The sequence below is a fragment of the Miscanthus floridulus genome, chromosome 19 (assembly GCF_019320115.1).
Source record: "Miscanthus floridulus cultivar M001 chromosome 19, ASM1932011v1, whole genome shotgun sequence".
NCBI classification, from domain to species: domain Eukaryota; kingdom Viridiplantae; phylum Streptophyta; class Magnoliopsida; order Poales; family Poaceae; genus Miscanthus; species Miscanthus floridulus.
In genome coordinates, this window is record NC_089598.1 from 9135734 (window position 1) to 9146913 (window position 11180).

Here is an 11180-nt window from a genome sequence, read left to right on the forward strand (position 1 = left end):
TGACGGTGAATGTAGTGCTTATTTCTTGATTTATCCTCCTTATTGATGGAGTCTAAGTGGCTACACTTCTCCTAAGGGGAAGAATTTTCAAATTTTATCTTGAGCCCCTTATATCCTTCTGGCAAGCCTTACTTGACTAAGTCCGAGGTCTCCTAACCAGTTAAACTGGTCGGCATTGACTTTCGCCGTCCAGGTCACTAGTTAAACTGGTCGGCTTTGATTTTCACCGCCCAGGTCACAGTTAAACTGGTCGGCTTCGACTTTCACTGCTCGGATCACCAGTTAAACTGGTCGGCTTCACGTCAAACTGCTCGGACTTGTTCAAGACAACGTTGCTCGAAGGATACAAGGCGCTTGGGGACTAGCTATGGAGGTATGGCCCTCGGTATCTATAAGACAAGACATGGGCCGCACCATCAAAGGTGGCCCAGCCCACAAGATCAAGGTGTGCACCACAAGACCACATAAAGATGTGATAATACCAAATAGGATATTTTTCTTGTAACCCTACCCCACCAGAGTATATAAGGAGGGGTAGGGGTCCCCTAGACGATATATCAAATTTGATACACAATCAATGCAAAATAACAGAGCACATGATGTAGGGTGTTACGTCAAGCTGAAGACCTGAACCTGTATAAATCTTGTGTCTTGTGTCTCTATTACCGTCTAGTTCGTATCACACGCACCTCCACCGATTTATCTACTACCGTGGGTATACCCCTCGGTAGACTGCCGACCAGATTTCGTCGACAGTACTCCATAAAAATATGACTGATTTGCCCCTCATTGATGGCGATGACACCGTCTTGGTTGAGGACGAGATTCGACGACGACGCCCCGTATAGCCCCGTGGCGAGATGCACTGCCGCAGCCTTGCCGGAGCGGACAGCCTCCCCATCTTCTTCCTGGGCGGGCGCGGGCGAACCCGTGGCCTTGCCAGAGCTCGCGAACTAGGGCTAGGCGGACACGGGCGTCGGAGCCTCGCTGGTAGGGGCCATGTCGGGCGGAGATCTGGCGGCGCCGCCACAGCCGGCTTCGCGCGCGTGGCCATGGCGGTGCTTGCGCAGGAGGTCGTGGTTGGGGCGGCGCTACGAGAGCCGCGCGGTCGAACGACAGCGTCAGGGGTGGGGGGCGTGGGTGGGTGGGTGGGGGTATGAGGTGTCCTTCACACCCCCAAGACACTCTAGCCCAGTTTTGCATCCCTTTAGGTGCAAATGGACTAAACTTTAGCCCTTCTCTTTTGCTCACTTTTAGTCCAGGTGTTTAGATCCATTTGCCCAAAACATGTGCTAAAAGTGCTGGGCAAAAGTTTTGACAAAGAAAATAAACAGGGTCTAAGTAGCAAGTAATCAACTTTGTATTACGACCCTACGTAGCTTAGGCTGTGGTAAGGAGCGCTCCTCGCGCGTGTAAACTGCTGTTCTTCTGCCCTTCTTATTATTAATCAAAGCCGGATATTCCGGATCTTTAAAAAAAAACCAACCTTGCCCTTCCTGCATTGCGCCTATAGCTTGAGACCATATGCATGCATGATAATCATCTCCTCCCTCATCTGCATCTGCAAAAGGACGCCCCGGTTTCAGCTGTCGTGGGCATGCATACCAATCCAGCACCAGCTCGTTCTTTGGAACTAGCTTGTATTTTTCTTGTTTTGGACCTTGGCTTTCAATAAATTTCTTCAGCAGGGGCTCCTTGCCCCCTCCTGTTATTTCCAAAAAAAAAAAAAAAAAAAAAAAAAAAAAAAAAACTGGCATGCTGATGATGCTCCTGCTGATGTAGGAAACCTGTACGCCCAGGATCAAATTAAATAGGAGATCGATCAGGCAATATAAGGACAGCGACTACTTACTACTCCAAAGAAACCCACCTAGGCTATATAGACGCAATAAAAGCTCGGCGACTCTATTTGAGCGGCGCGGGGATTTTCTTTTCAATACCACGAGAGAAAGATAGAATGACATGAACAATATAATATAATCGGGCTTTCTCTTTTCAACTTGATCTGTTGTTACTGGGCGTGTGTTGTGAGTTTTCATTAATTATTATAATAGCAATGTTAAGATTTATAATGGCAAATTCGGATATATAATTAATATATATGTTTAGGGGGTTACTTTAGGGTATTTTCATAGTGGCAGAGTTGGATTTGTTTAGAAAACATAATGGATCTAATGGCTATTAATATCAATAGTGAATATAGTCCATCAAATTGATGGTCACATCTTTCTCTTTTTTGTGAGAATTTAAGGAATTATCTTTTTTCCTAGCACGTCTCGTGAGGATTAATGTGGAGGCTCTAATTAGTAATAATAAGATAAAATTTGGTTCAAATTTGCTACGACGCTGCCCCAAGTAAGTATTTTCCTCCCTTAGGCGTCGTTTGGCTACACCTGCGTCATGAACCACACGTGGATTGGGTCAAACCCACCCACCCACACTATCCATGTCTGTATGTGCAGAATTAATTTAATCGAATACATATGTAGTTCCAGGTCGTCTGAAACTGTCCATGTTGACACCTTGCTTGAATAATGAAGGAGTCCTGGTTTGGATGCCCAAAAAAACGCAGAACACCAAATCTATGATCTTGGATAACTAACTAAAGAATGGCTAGAAAATAAAATAGGGAATTTTACCAGAAAAAAGAATATAAAGACTTTGAAATTCTGATAAATCAAGAAAAATTTAATCCTGTACATACAGTCCCTAGTGCAATATGTATGACTAGATTTCAATCAGCTAATAAGAGAATTGATAATGATACTGTTCGGTCATCCGTCCGTCCGAACGGACCGAGCCACCTGAGTCGCCCAATAGGTCCTGCCTGCATCGGCGCACCGCGCCCCATCTGCATCTCCATTCTTCACTGCTGCGACTGCGACTGCCATGGCATCCTCCTCTCCTCTCCTTGATCTCCTCCCCCCCATGGATCCAGCAGTGCCGTGCACCCCCGATTGCACTCCGTAGCGCCATGAGCCGGCGACCGCTCTCCTTCCCGCCTTCCGCCCGTCTTCTCCACACACCCCGCTCCCTCCCTGGACGGCGGCAGCGTCCTCCTCCCCCACTTCGACATCCTACCCCCCACCGCTGCGTTGTCCTCCCCACACATTGGTGGCTCCTTCCTCAACACCGGCGTCCTCCTCCCCCACCCCGACGTCCTCCTCGCCCACCACGGCGGCTCCCCTCCCCCGAGACCAGCGTCCTCCCCTACAGGGAGCTCGCAACGCCCTCAGAACCGGTGACCATGGCGCTCCCTGCACCAGGCTCTCCCCCCATGTTGCAATCGTATGTTTTAATTATTTCATATGCTTCAGAGGTATGTTGCAGTTGAATCATATGGATGTCGTAAAAGTAGATCGAGGAATGTTGCACGTGTTGCAATTGTTTCGGAGGCATGTTGCAAGAGTATTGTTTTGAGTGTTTCAGATGTTTCAGCGGTATGTTTCATCTGTAATTTCCGGACGCATGTTACAATTGTATTTATCTGGATGTTGCATATGTTCCACACATATGTTTGCATGTGTTTTACGCGTATGTTGCGTATGGTTGCAGTGGTTTTCAAGTGTGTTTCAGGTGTGTTTTTTCAAGTGTTTCATAAGTATGTTTTAAGTGTTTCAACTGCTTTCAGACGTATGTTGCAACCGTTGTTTTTGGATGTTTCAAAATTAGATCGGTTGTTGCATCTCTGCTCCTCCCACTTTCTGCTGCATTGTCTCTCCCAGAGCTGGTAGGGCATCTGTACAGACGAGGGATGGGTGATGGACGCGGGATGAGGGAGCTGCTGCGCCGCGTTTTTTTTATTTTGATTCAAGCGTATGTCGCGGTGGGAGCGGGATGCAGGCGCGGGCATATAGAAGCCGCGTCTGGACGCGGGCCTAGGGCCGGACGTCCGGACGCTAGGCTTACCGTAATAGAATTAATTGGCTAAGGCCACATACAACGCTGGTGCTTGGGTCAGCGCTTAACAGCAATTCCTGCTAATTTTGCCGCCGTGTACGTTTTGGCAGGCGCTTGGCGCAAAAGCGTCGGTGCTCACATAAGCAGCCGACGCTAGGAAGGTTTTGTAGTTCAAAACACTACTGCAGAATTGGACATCACTGTCGGCCTTATCATTGCCGAATTTTAAAAAAAACGGCAGTGATAGATCATCACTACCGGTTTTTTGCTAAAACCGGCAGTGATAGGACCAACTAACACTGATATTCGGGTATTCACTGTTGGTTCATATCACTGTCGGTTTTAGCCAAGAACCGACAGTGATATTGGGTTATCACTGCCGGTTTTAGCCAAGAACTGACACTGATACTATCACTGTCGGTTCGTGGCTTGAACCGACAGTGATATGCTGAAAAAAAACTTCATAAGTTTCTCATATGATATTCGATGAAGACGAACTTTATATCAAAGTTGTAGTACTCGACGAGATCTATAACTTTATAGTTCAAACTTTTTTAATTTGAGATCGTTTGGATGTCCAAATATTTTCATTTGAAACAATCTATCTAACAAAAATTACGTTAGATTTCTAAAATTTAATATTTGAATTTTTCAAACGGCCTCAGATGGAGAAACGTCCAAAACAAAAGTTGTAGATCTCGAAAAGTCATGCAACTTTGTAGTTGAAAACTTTTTCATTTAAGATCATTTACTACTTAAAATGCTATTTAAAATTAAAATTTAAAATTGTTGAAAAACTCTGATTTCTCTTTTTAATCTCTGGCTAAAACTTGTAACTAGCCTTTCTCTCTCATACTAACTTCAAAATTGATGATTTTTTTTTCTAGTGTGCGCTGTGATGCAAATTCATGGAGCTCTGCACTTGCACAAAGAGGAGCCTCGAAATTTAATTTATTCCATCTATCAGGTTTCAGGAAGGTAGAAAGCTTGTTTAGCCTACAACTACTCTCCCTGCCAGTCGTAGCAGCGGGCCAGAGGACACAGCAAGCCACACGGCCACCGAGCTCATCACTTGGCGCCGGCGTCAGCGTCGGCCACGTCCACGGTGCCGACGGCGGGCCTCTCGATGTCCTCCATGTCCTCCTCGCGGACGAACACCGCTAGGTGCAGCACCGACGGCCCGGCCTACCCGCGCGCGCCGCCACCGTCGGCTCCGTTAATCCCGTTCTTCCCGTCGCCGTCGCCGGACGTCTCGTCGGCCGGGATGAAGACGCCTGTCTCCTGGTCGGGCACCCACGCGTCCTCGGCGCTGGCGGCGTCGCTGTCGCCCACGCCGCGCAGCGCTTCAGCCGCGTCGGCCGCGACCAGCGTCGCGGAGCGGTTCCCATGGACCGCCTCCACATTCTTGCGGTTCAGCGCCGCCTCCACGTTCGCGTCAGCATCGGATCCCGCAGCCACAGTCTTCTTTTCTTTTCTTTTTTAGTTTTCCATATCATCTCATTGCTTTTGTAAAACTTTTCCGTATCATCTCTATCGATACAAGCCAGTTTTCGTATCATCTCTATCATAAATACAAGCCGGCAGTTTCGAAATAAAATACTATTATTTCTTTTGCCGTCTTAGCTTTGGAGATACTCCCTCCATACCTACAAAGGAAGTCGTCCTAGCTCACACCACCGATTTCGCAAAGTTTGTCGTCTTGGCCGCGCGGTCGTGGTTATGGACACGTTTGCCCCTGCATTAATCACGGAGTCCGTCGTTCCGCGCATGTTTATCGTTCCGCGAGCGTGCATAGCGGCAGTAATCGTGGCCGCTTCGTTTCACTCGACGCCCGTTCGCACGCCTCCCTTAAACGCCGCGCCCCTTCATCTACCGCAGCCTCGCCGCGCGCCTTCATCTACAGCATCGTCTCGCCGCTCTCCGTCGAGGACTCCATCGAGCCATGGACGACATCGAGGTGCGGGACTCCTTCGATTCACTGCTCTCCGTCGAGGACTCTGTCGAGGCGCTGCCGGCTTCCGTCTATGTGCTGGACTCCATCGTGGAGGTGCAGCCTGCCGTCGAGGACTCCATCTACGTAGAGGTGTCGGCTTCCGGCGAGGCGCCGCAGGAGGTGCCGGACTCCGTCGAGGGCAGGCAGTGTGCTCGCTGCGGCACGTTGCACGCCGGCGGCGTCTTCTTAGAAGCTTGCTTCCATGCACGACGCAATGCTCGCAGGTGTGCACGTTGTGGACTCATGCACGAAGACTATGACCTATCGGCACAGATGTTGCATGACCAGGTGAAGTTTGAGTGTGAGATCTACATTCCTAACGTGTACAAACTTCAAATGGATGGTGAGACCATTATTTTGCCCGAGGAAGTTATCAAGAAGTTGGACGAGCACATTCACTCAGTGGCAAACAAAGATCATTAAGGTACAATGATTTAACCTAAGATACATGCATATCCATACTTGAATGTTTTAATCTGCATAAACTAACTTGATCATTCTAAGTTTCAAGGACAGTAGCAATGGCTTCAGCAAGTAATGTGTCGGGTACCTTAGAACGGGGTACCCCGAGCGAACATCAAAGGGGTCACTTAAGCCCCATAAAAAACAAAGCTAGAAGGTAAGCCGTGGGCCCCTCACCCGCCACATCCGAGCCCGCCAGGCTCTCCGCTTCGCCTCGAACCTCGCGCAGGAGGTCTCGGCGTCCTGACGCAATCTCCGCCTCGCGCGAGCCTCTCGCGGAAGGCCTCGGCAAGGAGTCCGATCTCCGTCTCGCGTGAGGCCTCATTCTCCGTCTCGCGCGAGGCCTCATCCTCCGTGTCGCTCGAGGCCGATTCATCCGCAGCCCATCGCCCCCCGCCTCGACCGACCCTCCCAATAGCGCGTCATGTCTCATTAATTCTTCAACCACTCCCACAATTTCAGCCGGACGATGGCTCGACGCCACAGAATGGCCGACGGGACCCGAGGTCGCATCAGCGCCATACCGGCTGGGACAGGGCACGGCGGGGATTACCGGCCACTGTGTTCTGACACTGTGCCCACGATCAGCGCCCACACTGGACTGTGTCCCGCGATCCCCGCCTCAAAAACAACATCGCACGGACAACTTGGCCCGGGTCATCACTGCCTCCAAGCCAGCGCACCAGATCAGCCGCCCTCTCAGGGCCTCAGCACTGTGCACCAAGGACTCGGCTATCTCGGGGTCTGTGCCCGCCGAGACCCCCCACTACGGTGCAGCCTTGGCGCCGACCAAGACTCAGCCTCGCGAGCAGTCCGTCCACAGCGGCTTGCACATCCACCACCGCACCCACTTTGAGGCAGTCCCGGGGCTCCCACGACGCACAGGATTGGATGGGACTAGCACGCCGCCCTAGTGCTCCAAGGGCGGACCACTCCGATGACCACGCCGCCACAGGAACAGGCCACAGGGCTTGGACACATCGCCCCTGTTGGCACGACGCCGTATAGTTAACACATGTACTGTCCTTGTCCTCCCTTCAACTATAAAAGGAGAGGACTTGGGCCACTTAGAAAAGGACTGGAAGAGAAGAACACCTTGTAACACACACACACGCACACATCCCAGCCGCCTGAGAGCAACGTCTCAAGCGGCCCACACGACACCTTGTCGAGACCTGGGACTAGCTCCCTCTCTCCCCTAGCTTGTAACCCCCTACTACAAGCACTTCGGTGCAAGGAATACAAGATCGATCTCTCAGACTGGACGTAGGGCATCGATTGCCTGAACCAGTATAAACCTTGTGTCTCTTTGCATCACCATCCGGGATTAGGGGCACGCAGTTCAAATTCACTGGTTGGTTGAGGACCCCCCGGTCCAAAACACCGATAGTTGGCGCGCCAGGTAGGGGCGTCTGCGTGTCAGTTTCGTCATCCCAGCAAGTTCTAGATGGCAGACCCCGTACGATCATTACGCCTCGGCACGGTGGTTTGGTTTGGGAGCCTAGAGTTCATGTCTCTAGGGCATGAGTACGACATGGTACTCCTCACTCCTCGAGCCCCACCAACCGACGATGAAGTCACGCACCGGCAGCCCAGGCGCAGGCGGCGCCCGGGCGGCCGCTCTCGCCGCACCCGCTAGGCACGATGCGAGCAAGACCACCCCGACGCTACGCAAATCCGGGGCGGCACGCCGCTCTCCGCTGATATCCTACGACCAGCTGTTGGCACAGGGTCCCTAGCTGCGGACCTGTCTAGCCTGAGCTTGGACAAAGGAAAATCGCCGGTGGCACGCGGTGATACCCAGTCGTCAAGCTCCGCTCCACCACTCCCTGAGGAGCCGACCCCGACGGAGCATAATCTGGCGACGGCACCATCCCCATACCCCTTTGGGTTGAGAAATGCCGCCACCCCTTATGCCTACGCTTACGCTACCGCTCATAAGGATCCCTCAGAACGCCGCCAGCGCTTCATTCTCGACCTAAGCACCCACGCCGACTCCTCGGAGGAGGACGAGGCATGGCCCGGAGTGGATTTCTCCGGACTCCACGACCCTGGGGCTATGTGCCAGTTCTTGGCCGCAAGCAACTACTACTTAGGCTACTCCGACTCCGACGACGAAGGCACCTACGACCCTACTCGCGAGTGTTTTCATGTCGGGCTCGGGATGCCGAGAGCGGGCGAGGAGGACAAGGGGGCAGGTAGCCGTTCCCCGCTTCGCCTAGGTACAGGCGCCGCCACACCTCCACGCATTGTCCTGCCGGCCGCACAAAACGAGATCCCCGCCCTTGCGCGACCTCAACGCCTAGACCTGGAACAACTCCGTGAGCTCTAGGCCAAGGTCGAACAAGACCAACTTCTTCTACAGCAGCTTCGAGACTTTCTTGAACAGGAACAACGAGGTCGCGGTGAAGGCGGAGGAGCCCGACGGAGGGCCCGCGATGTGCATCACCGCATCCATGACGATGAAGGGAGTGAGCAACCCCCAGTCTTCAATCGTGCTAGCCAGAACTTCGCGGCTGCGGCAATGCTGGTCCGCGTAATGCCTGAGCCTTCTACCATGGAGGGGCGGCGGGTCTGCGGCGAGCTCCGGGATCTCCTAGAGACCGCCGCGGTTCAGCAGGCCGAGAGTTTCGCCTTCCGACGGCACGGGGGTGTCTCGAACCTGCCCGTGACACCGCCTCGGCAGGACAGGGAAGCCCCGGCTCGTCCCGAGCCCGCTCGAGCGCCGATAGCCCATAGGATCCCCGTGCTTCTGGACCGCCTCGGCAATCGACGTGAGGTGCAGGGAGACCATGAGGTGGTCAGCAGGCGACGACGCCACGACAACGAGGGGCCCGCTCGGGGCTACCACCCACACCGAGGCAGTCGCTACGACAGCGAGGAGGACCGTAGTCCTTATCCTGAATCGCCAGGCCCTCGGGTCTTCAGCAGGGTCATCCGCGCTGCCCTTTTCCCGGCCCAGTTTCGGCAACCAGCCAATCTCGCGAAATATAGCGGCGAGACCAACCCCGAACTCTGGCTTACCGATTACCGCCTGGCCTGCCAGCTAGGTGGCACGGACGATGACCTGCTCATCATCCGCAGCCTCCCCTTGCTCTTATTAGACTCAGCGCGAGCCTGGCTCGAGCACCTTCCTCCCTCACAAATCCATGACTGGCGCGACTTGGTTAGGATCTTCGTAGGGAACTTCCAAGGCACATACGTGCGCCCTGGGAACTCCTGGGACCTTAAAAGCTGTCGCCAGAAGCCGGACGAGTCTCTCCGAGACTTCATCCGGTGCTTCTCCAAACAGTGCACCGAGTTGCCCAGCGTCGGCGACTCGGAGATCGTCCAGGCTTTCCTCTCCAGCACCACCTGCTGAGACCTGGTTCGAGAGTTAGGTCGGAACGTACCATGCTCCGCTGCTGTGCTCCTCGACATCGCCACCAACTTCGCCTCGGGCGAGGAGGCTGTCGGAGCCATCTTCCCCGACAGCGACACCAAGGGAAAGCGGAGGGACGAGGTCCCCGAGGCCTCGGCCTCCCACCTCCCCAAGAGAAAGAAAAAGGGGCGCCTAGGGAAGTAGGAGGTCCTGGAGGCCGATCTGGTCAGGGCCGCAGAACGCAAGAATCCCCGAGGCCCCAGAGGCCCTAGGCCTTTCGACGACATACTCAAGAAACCCTGCCCTTACCACCAAGGCCCGGTCAAGCACGCCCTCGAGGATTGCTCCATGCTACGACGTTACTACGCCAGGCTTGGGCTCCCCGACGACGACGCCAAGTAGAAGGGTGCCGGTGATCGGGACGAGGACAAGGACGATGGGTTCCCCGAGGTACGCAACGCCTTCATGATCTTCGGTGGACCCTCGGCGTGCCTTACGGCGTGACAGCGCAAGAGGGAACACCGAGAAGTCTTCTCGATCAAGGTGGCCACCCCCTAGTACCTCGACTGGTCTCGGGAGGCGATCACCTTCGATCGAGATGACCACCCTGACCATGTTCCAAATCCCGGGCAGTACCCACTGGTTGTCGACCCGATCATCGGCAACACCCGACTCTCCAAGGTGTTGATGGACAAAGGCAGCGGCCTCAACATCCTCTACGTCAATACCCTGGAGCTCTTGGAGATCGACCGGTCGAGGCTCTAAGGCGACGTCGCCCCCTTCCATGGCATCGTGCCAGGGAAGCGCACGTGACCCATCGGGCGCATCGACCTTCTCATCTGCTTCGGCACCGCCTCCAACTACCGCAAGGAAGTCCTTACCTTTAAGGTAGTCGTGTTCGGGGGAGCCTACCACGCCATCCTAGGGCGGGCGTGCTACGCCAAGTTCATGGCAGTCCCCAACTATACCTACCTCAAGCTCAAGATGCCAGGCCCCAGCGATATCATCACGATTGAGTCCACGTACGAACATGCATACGACTGCGACGTTGAGTGCATCGAGTACGCCGAGGCTCTTGCGGAGGCCGAGACCCTCATCGCCCATCTCGACCAACTCAGTGGCGAGGCGCCTGACTCCAAGCGTCGTGTGGGGGCGTTCGATCCCGTGGAAGCCATCAAACTCGTCCCGGTCGACCCCGCCTGCCCCGACGACCGAGCGCTGAGGATCAGCGCCACCCTCGACATCAAATAGGAAGCCGTGCTTGTCGACTTTCTCTGTGCAAACGCCGACATATTCGCATGGAGTCCCTTGGACATGCCGGGCATACCGAGGGAGGTCACCGAGCACGCCCTGGACATCCGGGCCGGATCTAGACCGGCGAGGCAACGCCTGCGCCGCTTCGACGAGGAAAAGCGTAGGGCCATCGGTGAGGAGATACAGAAACTCTTGATGGCTGGATTCATC